Here is a 15205-nt window from a genome sequence, read left to right as displayed (position 1 = left end):
ATGTATAACAATGCCAATACAATACCTTTTTTTCTGCATAAAATGACATAAATAATTCTATGTATTGCAAACTTACTAAATTCATAAACAGTAGTATGTATTATTCATAGAGTACAATTTAATACTGTATATGAATGTACTAAGCAGTTTTTTGGTTGGTTTTGTTTTTCATTTTTATATTTTGTTATACCAAGGTATGTGTTTTTTCAATATGCATTACTACTACTGCAAAAATTTATGACACGTTAAATTTAAGTTATAAATGTTTGTTTTATTTTGTAGTTTTAATTTTATTATATTAAATATATCTTAATTTATTTCAAGAAAAATAATATTAGACCACAAACATCAAGAGTATCAATGAATAATATTCATTTAATCATTAGAGTCTATATGTGTGATTCATTAAATTACACAATTGGTGGAAAAAAGTTCTATCTACAAAAAGTCAGGGATTGTGCTAGGCACTGGCAATACAAAATTGGGAAAAACATTGTCCCTGCCCTTAAGGACATCAGAAATTGCACAGACAGACATAAAAGTTTTGACTGTAATCCAGTGCAGTCAGATTGTCATGTGAAACCAGAGAAGGTGTACTTAACTGTGCTTTGAAGCGGTGTCGATGATGATTTCAAAACAGGCAGGGCTTGATTTAGTGTATGAAAAAAGACCTTGCAGGCAAATACGAAAATAAACTATGGGATGAAAATCTACCAATTATATGGTGCCATTCTCCTTTGTTTCCCCTGGTATATATTTTTTCACACTTCACATCAGTACAGGACTATAGGCACAAATTATCATTAGAAAAGTTTGCAGATAGGTATACACTGAGTTGCTTCTCCTGTGCTAAATGATGGCACATCAACAGGAAAGTCAATATTCTGTACAAAGTTCTTCAATTTATTCTTTAAGTCTGGAGGGATGGCAAATGTACAGGAACAATTATAAAGGAGGCTCCAACTTACTTTGTAACCCAACTGTAAAAATTCCTTATATCATTTTAAGAAGTCATGATTTGAAGGCATAATATAAGGGAGAGACAGAAACAGATGTGCATTTTTGAAGTGGTTTTGGCAACACTTTGGACACTGATATGGTGTAGGGAGAAGTCAAAAGAGAGGAGGTAAGTTAAAAGTCATCAGAAAATTATCTAATTGCCATATGATGTGAACCGAATTGTCAGTGATTCTGGAGAGACATTTCGTAGTTACAGCTGGAAACACTTCTTATTGATTGGTGTGAAGCATGGTGGAGCAGCAGCATGGAATCCTGAAACAAAAAGACAAAGGATTGAATCCCAACTGTGATACTTACCAGCTGTAGACTTTGCAGCATCTTCAAGCCCCAGTTTGTTCTTTCTTGAAAATTAGGGTTTTTTTTACTTCATTGATTTACTGTAATAATTTAATAAATAAAATAGTAAGTGGCATGGAACAGATGTTCAATAAAATGTTGTTGGAACTATACATGAGCAATAGGGAAGGAAAGAAACAATTATGACTGAGGTTAGAGACCACCGGGGCTTTATTTCAGAGTATTTGTTATTTGCTTATTTCTTTGCCCTACATTGATGACTCAACATACCTCTTTCCCCATGGACTGAATAGACATGTGTAAGACAACCAAATGGTCAATTCAGAAATACTACTAGTCTGTACTTTACTTACCTATCTGGTTGTGCTTCACACTGCACATGCCTTTTCTCTGGGATATGGTTTCATTTTTTAATTACAGTCCCTTGAATCAAACAGCTTTTGGAGTGGACTGCTTGGAATTTGAACTGGTATGTCAATTGCCTTGGTTTATGCTCCTGACAGACTGGGCAAATGAAATTGATTTCTGAGATGTGGGTAGCAGGTTCTCCACTTTAAACTACAATTTGGCAAAATGAGCTTTTTCTCCACACATGACTGAAACACTTGACTTGGAGATTAAGGGTTAGCCATTTCTGAATTTTTTCCCTCCAGGTTGGGTTGAGAAATTAAAATGGAGAGCACTTAATTGGATCTGCTTTGGTATTAATTTACTATTTCTGATGTACAATCAAACACAAGGCAAAGAAAGGAGAAGTAGTCCATACTACAGTGGTGGTAGTATTTCTTTGTACATAATCCCGTCCTTCTTTATTAATCTTCTGTGGTCATGGGACAGGGAGAAAGCATAAGAGAAGGGTCATATCTTCTAATTTAATTAAGTAAGGTTGCAGAAGTTTGGAACAGGGTATCAAAATTTTACTCTTGTTTTTAAGGTATAGTCTTTAAAAAAGGAGTATTATATAGTAATTACTAATCAAATGTAATTATTCTTTCTGATAAAGAAAATTTCTTGTACAAAAAAGCAGAAAGTTATTTTTAGACTATGACAAATAATAGGCTTCATATGATTTCCTAACATATTATGATAACATATACATTACACTATAGCATTCATAATATAGAAGAGCTTTGAGTAACCACAGTGGTTATATATGCTTCCAATGTGTATCTTGACTTCTTTCAAATAAACATTAGGTGTTTATTATGAGTCAGATTTTTAAGAATTTAGTTAAGATTCTCAGCACCTAGTTACAATAAAAAGTTTCCTCAAATGTGACAATGCTTCTCACTTATTCATGATAAAAATTTGGTATACTACTTAGAGTATCCAATCATGTAGTTTTGTTCCTTTATAAATCAAACATGCAAACACAATGAATAAATAAGCAGTCAGTTGGTAGATTCATGGCAATGAATGGGGTGTAGAACATTTGTTCAGCTTGACAGGTACAAACATTTCTCTACTGATGATTTATATAAATGTTCAAGGTATATTCATTTTACTGAGAGAAAAAAATACAGAAACTACACAGTGCAAGGGAAAGTGCGTGTTATTGGAATGTCTAATATTATATATAAGTTATAACATGAATATTTCAGAGTGACTTTGATAGTCCTACAACTCTAGTTTCTCAAAACAAACAAACAAACAAAAAGAAGATAGAATAGTCTCAGTGATTATTTAAATGCAAGTCCAACCCAAGGTTACAATACATTATTTTTATAGTTTTCTCGTGCTAGAGAGTTTAGGTGAAAAAGATATTTATAAGCCTATCAAATTTCTAAAACCACTATATAAAGCTTACAAAGATCTATGATACAGAGAGAAAACATTGGGACTACCAGATATCCTGGATCAGACTCAGGGAAGAACAAAACTATATTCCTAGTACAAAGACCCCTCAGAGTAAATATCTTAATTTCTTCAATAAAAGAAAGAGGTGAAGAAGAACACTATTTTCTATCAAATGTATCACTGCTATAATTTGCATTCCTAATAGAATGTCTTGTTTCTGCAAAACTAGGATTAAAAAGATTCCTATTAAACATAAATACAAAGAAAATTACAGTTTTTGTGTATATTAGCTTGGGATCCCTGGAAAGCAAAGTCTGAAACAAAGTCTTAGAAATATAACAGCAGGACACAGGATTAAGGGGGAGGAAAACAATGAAGGAATTGATAATACAAGAAAGTAGTATTAAGTTGCACAAACTGACGGCAATGGATGCTGATTTTCTTAGGGCATTATGAAAAATATTATAATGAATCTTAGAATTTTCTACCCCAGAGGGCAAAACGTAGAGGCTTTTTATCCATTGGCTTCAATCCTCAAAGATCAACTGTGGTCCCAAAGACCATAAATCATAAATACTTCTGGTTTGTATATACCTCCTCTCTTTTGGGGTATTCCAGGATTGTCTGTGGCTCTAGCAGTTTGAAGAGGTGGGAATTAAGTATGATGGTTCTTTGCACATACTCCCCTCCTTCATTCTTAATCTTCTGTGGCTATAGGACAGGGAGAAAGCATTAAAAAAGGTTGTATCGACATTTAATTAAATAATTTTGCAATCTTCATCTTGGTTGACTATGACCCATTTCTATGGACTAGATGTAGGCAGAAAATGGCTTATTCCTGTATAAACCCCCTAGGTTTGATTTTCCCTGTGGTATCTGATAACCTCTTTCAGCTGACCCATACCTATTAGCATGCACACAACAACTTTGTACAGCTCCAACACCCATATTGATGTTGTTTGAATAAGATGGAAGTCCTTAAATATCATCTGCTCTCTTTCATCAAATTTTGGACTCCACAACCCATTATTTGTGTCACTCTGGGCTGTCAGAAGGGCTTGGGGGCCAATGGTGTCATTCTGTTCTTTCTCTGTTTGGAAGTTCCCAGCCATATTCCTTGTCAAAATTGAACAAGGTTAGCAAAATGGATGCTGTTTTTCGCTACCCAGCTTACCCTCAGTAATGAAGGGCTTGTCAGCCTTCATGGGGATTTCCTGGTTAGAGACAAGTAGACAAGTGTCTAGTCCAAAATTGTGCCGCCTTCCAGGTGCAGCCTACATCCAGTAATTTCACAGAGTAAGGGTATAAAAAACTGGCCCTTCAACTTAGCTCAGGTCAACCTGGCTATCCAAGCTCCATTGCTCCCCATGTAGTTGACTGAGCTCTTTGTTTTAACTGTGTTGCACCACAACTCAACTTTTCTTTCTGCCCATTCTTAATTTCTTGCCCTCTTTTCCACGTGTGTTTATCTCAAGAACACTCCCTAATAAACATCCTTCTTCCTGCTGAACTTGACCTAAGAAAAAGGGCAAGGACCTCTCCACTCTCAAGGGGAAAGAATATCCTCTCTCCAGAACACTGAACTCCTGCAAAGACACGGTCCTCTTTTGGGATCCGAGTGGAGTAGGCACTTGTGAATTCAGTGCCTGCTCTGTTTCTCTTAAGAAACTTTACAGAGCAGAGCTTGTTTCCCATCTGTAGTATCTCCCTAAACATAGAATTGGGGAGTAGTTAGCTCCTTTTGTCTCAGCTTGTAGTTAGCCCCCATTACAGGACAATAGGAAAACTCCTCTGAACATCTGGTTCCATTTGATTTCTTTTATCTTTTTCCTTCTGATGGCACCAGCTGTCTGATGCAAGTTTATCTCTTTTTCCTATGACAGCAAAAAAAAAAAAAAAAAAAAAAAAAAAATACTTTACTTGCAAGTAAGAGATTACAGGAATCAATTGAGAGGAGCATAACCAATCTATGCATGATTTATACATATGTACAACATGTGTTACATTTCAGTGTGTTATATATTTAATAATATCAATTAGCACAGTTGAATATGTCTTACCCTTCACTAAGCTTAAAAACTAAACTAGTTTCTCATATTTTTTCTTCAAGGAGCAAATATAAATATACTATTTCTTTAATAATCTTTTAGATTTTCATTACAAGGAATTACTGAGCTTTTGCCTGTATGTTTAATATTACACTGCTTTGTCTTCATTTACCCTTCAGCTACTGAGGTGAAAATTCTGACCTACAGCATACTAATTACTTGGCTTATTAGCTTCACATTATATCAGTAATGGGGTGATAACTAGCATAATTACTATGACTTGAAGAATTATGCCTTGTTTTACTATCATGAACTCTGAGATGTTCTCAATTTTTTACAACTCATCTAAGGTTGTTAAACACAATGTTCATCTGTTTAACTTTTAAGAAAATAGGATGTAATAACATTTTCCTTTTGAAAATGCTATTTTAATATTAGAATATTAATCTATATAGAGCAATAAAGTAACACAACTAGAATTTTTATAATATCTTTCATCTTTTCAACACTGTTGCGTGGATTAAACTTCTCACTTATTAAAATTTTTTTTTAGTATAAATTTGAGTGTTTTTAGTTGCTATAGAGCCAATTTATTTTAGAAAATAATTTCCAATTTATTCACTCTTAATGGCATATCTAATACAATGTGAAAGTGAACGACCTGGAACACACCACCAACTGATTTCCAGAATTCATTCACCAGATGGGATGGCTAGTTTTATGTCCATCAGCGAACACATATGCCCTGCATGCTTCCTTACTTAAAGAAGATACAGGGTTGAAGTAACTATTTTTGCTTTGCTAGAAACAACAATCCATTCTTCCCTTTTTTAGATTATTAAATCATAAATTAAGAGGTAGAAATTTTTGAAACCAAGTAATCAACTACCTACTCTGTGTAAGACTGTGATAATGTTTATTGGTTTCTGTAAAGAAAAAGTTGAAAGAAGTCAGAGATTTTATTTTTCTAATTAAGTTTTGTATTGTATTCCATGCCAGGGGTTATGCCTGACTTTCACTAGGATCAGTTATACTTTTTTTATTAGAACAGAGTTTCATGCACTTTTATAGCGATTCATGTCAGTGATCATGCATTCATTTCTTTTATCTGTTTTAATATAACTAATATTTGGTAACAATAAAGTTGAGAACTGCGAAACTTTTAATCAAATTATGGGGAAGAGGAGGAGGAATTTTAGTTACAAGAAAGAGGTACATATTTCATATTTAGGAATAAATTAAATTGCTAAGATTAATTGATGAAACATTTATTGCATACCCAGTCTGTGCAAAGTTATTTTTTTAAGTGTTGGAGATACAATAGAAAATAAAATAAAATACTTGTCTATATGGAGGTTCCATTCTAATTTAGGAGTGGGTGAAAACAATAATAAAGAAATTTAGCATAGATAGGTACATGTATAAATATTGCCAAACATGTACATATAAATCTGTGAAGAAGAAAAATGGTACTGAGGAAAAAGTTTTTTGAGGAGGAGTTGCTTTTAAATCTAAGATCATTTGGGAAGAAATTATTAAGAAGCAATTTCTGCTCAATACACCACCTCAAAATTTAGTGGCTTAAAACAACAAACATTTATTAGTTACAGAAGTTTAGGCCAGCCACATAATTCTGCAAGTCGGAGCCACACTCAGTAGATCTTGGCTAGACTCACTCATACATCTACACTCACATAGTAGGTTGGCTTGGCTAGATGACCTAAGATAGCCTCCCTCACATATCCAGCAGGTTTCAGGCTATTGACTTGGGTGACAAAAATGACTGGATCATGTATACATCGTCCCATCAAGGCTAACCCAAGAATGTTCACTTGGCACATTGGCAGAGTCATGCCAAGTTACTTGGGAGGCTGTGGTAGGGAGATTGCTTGAGCTTAAGAGGTTGAGGCTGTGGTGAACTGTGATTGTGCCACTGAACTTCAGCCTTGGGGATAGAGTGAAACCCTGTTAAAAACAAAAAACAAAACAAAACAAAAAACGAGTTTCGAAGACATGAGCAAATGCCTGTGAGGTCTCTTGAAACATAGACTTCAACTGATATATAGCCATTTCCATTGTATTCCATTGGTCTAAGCATGTCACAAAGCTATCTCAGATTTAAGAAAAGGGGAAATAGAGTGAGTCTTCCTTTGAATGGAGGACCTGTGCAAAACTATTGCTAAGTAGCATGGACACAGTCAGTGATGAACTCACAACCATTTTTTTGTAAACTGCCACCATGACATTAAAGCAAAATCCAGAATAATTGAGAATACAACCTGATCCTAAAATTTCTGGCTAACACAATTAAAAGATAGAATCAATATGCTACTAATTCCTGAAGGGAATTCACTATATTCCTCAAATCAAATCTGGAAATAATTATTGTGGGAAATACGTATTGGGCAACATATTTAAAATGTTACCCAAGAATTCTGCTATGCAACAGGAATGTAAGATGAGCAGGACAGTGCTTTCATGTAGCAGAAATTTGTATTTAGCTATTCTCCATTTTTGGTCTGGACTTTTTTACTTCATATGATGGAACTCCTTTGTTTTCCTTCCAAAATTTTGTATAATTTTAATATAATTAGAAAAGAAACAATAAAAATATGCTGTGTCATGCTGGGAGAAATATAATACACATAAGTCCAGGCAACTAATCTAGTGAGGAAGGTCAAGGAAAATATTCAGAAGGAAGTGATGAGCTGGATCCTAAGGATGAGTAGAGGTTGGCCAGACAAGTTTATGAGAAGAGCAATTGGCTGTGCCCTAGGCACTAACAAAAAATCTAGTATGATCAGAGATCTTGGGGATACAGAAGATGTGACAAGAGAGTTAATGGTTGCATACCTAGGTGGTTATGTTTAAACTGATGTCACTGGGGCAGTGATTGTAGGCCTTAAGTTTTAGTAAATATTACTCGTGGGATTTTAATTTTGGCATGTCATTTTGCCTTATGTTAGCTTGACAGTTGCTGGCTACAGAGAAATCAGCAAGTAACAGGCTTGGGGGAACAGACAAATGGCTGCCATGGAAACCTTGGTAAATATGGTCACAGGAGCCTCACTGCGTGGGTTATAACAGAAGACCTTAAACCTTATGCTTTTTATTCAAATTTCAGATGAGACAGAAACAGGGAAAAAAAGAAAACATAAGGGAAACTTTTCCACCTAGTGAAACCACACCAAGAAATGGAAAGTGTTTCGGGAACATTATTTCCTGTTTTTACGATGAGGCTCAGCTAGTTCTGCAAGCTACATCTTTAAACTGCAAAAACAGCTGAGTTCCACATGAACTATTGAAAAATAAGAATATTCTAACATTAAAACAGCTCAAAATATAAACAAGTTTTGCTAGATTAGCAGTACAATTTCATTCCTGTTAATATTTTATGCTTCATTTGAGTAGACTAATGTAACCTTAACCATGTGGTAAAATGTTGGCTCTGAGTTTGTTGATTTTAGAAGTCATGAATATGAGTTTTATATCAGAGTTTCATTTACAGAAAGGTGGCTAATTTTAAAAGAAGAAATAAAGGCATATATTATTTAAAAATAAAATAACACGATGTAATTTCTAAAATCCTTGCAAATCCAAAGGCAAGGGACATTAAAAAGCTCTATGCCTTGAATACTCTGTCTTTGGGGGATTACATTTACTCAAAAAATCAAAAAGGAGCTAAATCTTCTTTAGAAAAAAAAAAACTGCTTCAGGATTAAATATAAAAGCTCATTAGCTAGAGAAAGTGAGACTTTTCCTTCTCAGAGAGGCTTAGATCTTAAGAGACAAAGTAGAGAGCTATGAAGGAGAAAATGAGAACTGGAGGGCATGGTAGATGAGGGTAAAAAGAAAATGAAAATGCACCCTAGGCTATGTTCTTAAAGATGGTGATCAAAAAAGGTAGAATTTTAGTTGTTGCTAGATCAGAGGTAGTGTCTGGACCTAATACATAATGGGAAACAAAATATCACAGGGCAGAACATAGTAACTATACTGGAGGGAACCAAGATTCAAATTATTTTAAGATGCACTCACTTAAAGTTGCATAGAGTTCTTTTTTAAAGAGCACTTAGGTAACAACCTCTAATTAGGAGAATAGAAGTGGTTTACAATTGTTGATCGTCAACCAATAGATGCTAATTTCAGCCACAAAAGTGACTGTGATTACTCAGGGAGAAGTTTCAGAATGAGATGAGGAGAGCTCACAATGTGATTCTAACATTTCCTCTGGAGTTCTGGAGTTTACCATTTGAGCCACAGGTTTAAATGCTTCATATTGAATCCCTTTGATACTAACAGGAACCCAATGAGATGGGTACTATTATTAAGGCTATTTTACAAAGAAAGTTGGTCAATTTCACAAGCTAACATTGCTTATAAATGTCAGAACACAGAGTCGAATTAAGCCAGTCTGGCAATACAGCACATATTTCTACCCCCATATTCCAGAAAATAACTCTGAGCAGAAGTCTGCAGAACACTGATATTTAAGGATTGGAAAGGGAAAGGACATATAGCGAGTTTTGATATATGTTGAAGCCATAGCACCATAACCACTTTATGCAAATGCAAAGGGAAAGTATCATATGCTCAAACCACATAGCGCTCTAATAATCTAATTTAACTAAGGATGTCTTGATCTAAACTCTTAGGTTAGTAAAGTATTAGATAAATGATGTTTCCCATGTTATCTTTTCTAGATTATTCTCTATGTGACATTTTTCATGTGAGTTGTGGATAAAGCAGGAAGATTGCATTATTGGTTGATAATCAACAATTGTTAACTGCTTGCTTCTATTTCCCTAATTAAAGCTCTGCTGAACTTTAGTACAAGCCTGCTCATTAAGGCAGTTCTGAGTTTTAGAAACAAAAAAGGTGGCTGCATTGGAATTTTATTATGGAAACTAAGTCTCATAACTACTTTCTCACTGAAAGGAGAATCTCATCTCTATACGTAGGTGGGGGATAACAGGATGTTTATGGCCCCAACCAGAATTTTCCTCAGGAAATAATTTATATTTGCAAAATTGTCAAGATTAGAATAAGACCCCAAAATTTCATCATATAAAGATTTTAGCCTAATACATGGGTAAATATTGTAGCTTCTAAATTGACCAAAATTTTTTCATTTCTAACTAATATTGTCTTTTGCTGTGTCTGTTGTATAATCTCACAGTACATTTGTATGAGAAGTAACCTGAAGCCTAATGCCAAATAAACGTCCTCCCTCACCCCGTTCTCAACCTTGTAAAATGCATTCTAAGCTTTCATGTCTGTCAAAGTCGTTGGCAGGTGCTATATAAATATTCAGATACATAGAATCCATGAATATTTATGTGCTCAAGTTGCATTTATTTTTACATACCTTATAAATAAATAGGCAAAGACCTGCAAAAGAGAACAATTTAGTAGTGTCAGGTGGTCTATAAATAAATTCATCTATGTGTGTGATATGGATTCCAAATTAATTCAAAGCAGAATACTGAACGTTTTTCATCATGAAAAATTTCATAATTAAATCATTTTTTAAAATCTGACACTAATAGTTAACCTATAATATAACTGATTATAAACAGATATTTTTAAATTAATCTTCCTATGTACTCATAAAAATTAAAAATTAAAAAGATTAAAAATTAAAATTGATCTTCCTAAATTAAGAGATTATCGTTTGCATCTGTAAAAATAATTAGAAAAAAACTATATGTTTTGATTTTTGTTTCCTCTTACAAAAAAATAGTAAACAATACTTAGGCAGATAACCATATAGCTGAAGGTTAGAATGGAAGGAATTCTATGGAAATAGAACTTGTGTGCAAAGGAGAGTGAATCAACTTTTCTGTTCTCTGTATTCCTTCATCAACTGACAGAATAATACCTTATCAGTTCATTTGGGTAGAAGAAGATGCCCAATTCACTAATCAAATCTCTGCCAGGGATTATGAATATTTCTCAAAGTCTAAAATACTTATTTAATAAAATTTAACTTCATCGTTGTCAGGGTCTTCACACTTTTTTTAATATAGTATTTGAAGACTTTGAGTTTATAATTTAAAAGAAGACAAAGATCAATCTGATTTGAATAAACTGGGGTGTTTTATTTTCCTTATTAGATCAAAGTGTCAAATGGGAAAGCAGCATAGTCACTATTTAATTCTGACTCAAAGGGGTCTATTTCCAATGAAGACTCTTATAGGCTACGAGAAGATATTTCCTGCCACACTCCATAATTTAATTTTCATCTGCTTTCAGTCCCACCTGAAATTAAACTACCCATATTGTATGGATGGAGTTTGAAAGGAAGGAATCATAGAAAGTTAGAGGATAAATCTACTTGGCATTGAAACACACATAATTTGCCAAGGAAGTTCCTTCTTATAACCTGGATATCTTTTGTATCTTATAACCACTAGTCTGTAATCTCTACAAGATTTTATTAGATATTTTAGAAAATTTGTCCTCCCTCTGTGTCATGTATTAAATGTTTTTCAAATTATAAAAAAATTATATGGGTGCTAGTAATTGTAGTTACGTACATGTATTAGAAAATGATATTCAGGCAGAAACTTATAACAATGCAGAGAATAATGTATAATTATTGATGTTTTAAGATAATAGTCTCTAATTTTAGTAAAAACCACAATAACACTAGATGTCTTTCAGTACCTGTGAGCCTCCTAAAATATGATATTTATTTTTCTGGGAAAATGATCCACAGACTTTGATGAATTATTGGAGGTTATACAGACTAGAAAACATTAAGGAATGCTAGTAAAGATCATGTTCATCCTACTTAAATACATTTGGAAAACTAATTAAAAGCATATTGATACAATCTTCATACTCAAACCAGTACATTTTTATTGTCTGGTTATCTGCACATAGTTTGGAGTTGGATAAACAGGAATTTATTTCAGATTAATTCAAGAGATACGACTTTGCCCCACAGTAAGTAAAATGCCTGCTCAAAATATTTAACTTGATGCTTGCACAGCAATTCACGCTAGAAAGTAAGAAAGCTATCTTTAGTCTCACGGTTGCTTAATTTATAACACAGAAAACCATTTTATAAAAGGTGATGAGGTGTCCTGGTTAACTATTTGATGTATTGTGTAGCCTAGCTAGTGCCAACATTCTTCTAAAGGAAACTACAATTCAGAGTATGAAATAACAAACTTAAATTGAACTTTCTGAAGAGTCAGTCTGTTCATTGGAGACTGTTTATTTCCCATGACTTAAATGGTGTTCTTATGGACAATAAACCACAGCATGTGAATAGCTTTCCTAAAATGTTTGAGAGGGTCACTGAAACCATACAAGAGATAAATGCATTAACTTAAGAAAATGCTTAGTTTAGTCCTTGAGAAACATGCAACTTTTAAAAGTGCACATTTTACTTTTAAGAGCTTGGAGTCATAAAAGCTTTACTTTGGTACATCCTAACAGCACTTTATTGCATGTAGTCTTCACTTTCATTTCTAGAAATACAAAAGTCAGGACATGCTTTCAAGGATGCTTATGTCATAAAATCATGTTCTATTCAGCCTGGCTCATAAGGTCAGATCAAAGTTAGTATTTAGTCTTCACTCAAAATGGTATATACGTATAGTAAATGCAAAGTTGTTCAAACTGCCTGTTACATAGTCATTACGGATTATGTCTGAAATGTATTTTGAATTTTCAAAATATATTTCAGACATAGAACATTTTGGACTTATAAGTGTGGTTTTATCAAGTATAGATTATTATAGTAATTTTTAACTGTCTTCTTGAGAATTCTTGTAACATGAAATACTTAAAATTCTTATGCAGAAATAATGTTCCCAGGTTAACTGAGTTTGATATAAACTGGGATAAGCAAAATTAAATGAATATCATATTTCTGAGCCTTTAACATTATTATGTATTTTATATAACTTATTACATATAATTATATATACATAGATATGTCATATATAATTCCACATATACATATATAGTGTTATCTAAATTTTTTACTGAAGAATCTTTTCACAGATCACATATTAGCATTTATTAGAACCAACTGTTCTTCAGACCTTATTTATAAAATCTCAGATGCATTCAAATTGAAGCTGCAAATCAAGAAATCTAAGTTAAAAAACAATATTTTTCAACTCCCCTTTCTCAGTGTTATTGGATGCAGTAATGATGACTTCGAAGCATGGGTATAGACACAAAATACTTGATCTAAACCAGTGTCTCCTCATCATTTAACTGCTGAGAGTTAAAGTTACAATAAGAAGTCCAATATTTTATTTAATTTAGGGTAAATCTTAAAAGAATACCAAAACTGTAATTGTTCAATGAGACAGTAAATGAAAGTGTAATCATTAATAAAATTAGTAGGCAACAAGGAATATCTTTTGGTATCAAAAGTACCAGTGATCAATGTTATGAACTGTTACTGGGCTAAACAACAATATGGTTTTTGTGATGTAGAAGCAAAAATTTATCTGAGTGGACAACTGAACTTAGTAGAGTACTACAGAAATCTGTCTAGAAAAAAGGTTGATAAAAAACAAATACGTATTGTTTATAAATGTGTACTTCTATTAATTTTAGAAATTGAGCATGATAACTTGTATTTAGATATACAGTGACAATCTCTTTGAGATCCAATTAGTCATTGGTTTGAATCAAAAGCAAATAATAAATAAATATTTATTTACATATTTGTTAGAAAAAGTACACACTAATAGTCAAGAGTTTTTAAACAGTTAACAACTAATTCTGATTATTCATAAACAATATTGCTTTTTACCTGTAGATGCTAAAAGGAGATATATAACATTGATGACAGGAAGGAAATTATAAACATGTCATCTTATTGAGGGTTCTACTGGCATTCTGGAAGATAAACCTTAGTTATCAATTACATTACAATAACTTTTTTATACTAAATATTTAAATATCTAGAAATTAAGATCTGAAAATTTCTTTTTAATTTTAACTTAACTTAATCCATGTACTAAGGTATTGTATTAGTCCATTTTCATACTGCTCATAAACACATACTCCAGACTGGGCAATATACAAAAGAAAGAGGTTTAATGGACTTACAGTTCCATGTGGCTGGAGAGTCCTCACAATCGTGATGGAAGGCAAGGCGGAGCAAGTCACGTCTTACATGGATGGCAGCAGGCAAACAGAGAGCTTGTGAGGGGAAAGTCCCATTTTTAAAACCCACAGATCTTGTGAGACTTCGTCATGAGAACAGCACGGGAAAAACCTGCCCCCATGATTTAATTACCTCCCACTGGGTCCCTCCTACAACACATGGGAATTCAAGATAAGATTTGGGTGGCAACACAGCCAAATCATATCAAGTGTTATTTATTTTTTTAATATAGATTGGATTGCTACTTCAGATTTGCTCTATGGTTAAGATTTAGCACAACAGCCAACAATAAAAAAGACCTTTAAATTTAAATGTTGACCTGAGAATTTCAGGTGGTAGCTTGTCTTTATACACCCAGCATTCTTCAACCACATTTAGGCAATGAAAATGTATCAACATATTCTTAGGCAACATAAAAGCACCAATTCAAAGGGAGTAAGATGGCTAAAAATGACTTATGACTCCAATTAATGAAAAAAAATTTGACACTTTTGTAGTGAAATCCATTTCTGCATTCATAGTATTTCTTTGAAAAATAAGTAAAACTACTTTGTGACAAATACATGTTGTTAGGCTTTCATGAGCTTTAAATTTTATAAAATTGTAAGTAACTGGTAAAACAACAATTGATTATAATCTATAAAAGCATTAACTGCATTTTCAAGTTCCTATATTTACATCTGATAAACTGCATGGATGCATTTTGATTTTTTTAAATTTTAACTTTCATAGCATATTAAATATTGAAATGTTGTTAAAAGTTTAAAAGTTCATGTAAGTAAAAAATGTATAAATTACATAAGAATAAATTATGAAGCCAGGTGAAGTTGCTCATGCCTGTAATCCCAGCACTTTGGGATGCTAAAGGGGGTGCATCACTTGAGGCCAGGAGGCCATCTCT

At 33.2% G+C, this 15205-nt stretch overlaps 1 long non-coding RNA gene across 2 annotated transcripts; it reads right to left on the bottom strand.

Moving 5' to 3' along the window:
• Positions 1-346: 346 nt before the first annotated feature.
• On the bottom strand, positions 347-14808 carry LOC134728773 (uncharacterized). 2 transcript variants are annotated; one of them, XR_010109570.1, is made up of 4 exons: positions 14247-14808; positions 10531-10553; positions 3709-3825; positions 347-1272 (listed from the first exon to the last, which is right to left on the bottom strand). It is a non-coding gene; the product is annotated as an uncharacterized LOC134728773 (long non-coding RNA). The 2 variants fall into 2 exon arrangements; XR_010109571.1 differs by lacking the exon at positions 14247-14808 and having other exon boundaries at positions 10531-10621.
• Between the last annotated feature and the right edge of the window lie 397 nt (positions 14809-15205).

This window comes from Pan paniscus, chromosome 13 (assembly GCF_029289425.2).
Source record: "Pan paniscus chromosome 13, NHGRI_mPanPan1-v2.0_pri, whole genome shotgun sequence".
Classification (NCBI taxonomy): Eukaryota; Metazoa; Chordata; class Mammalia; order Primates; family Hominidae; genus Pan; species Pan paniscus.
The sequence above is the reverse complement of the archived record's forward strand: the minus strand, read 5'-3'. Positions and strand labels throughout refer to the sequence as shown.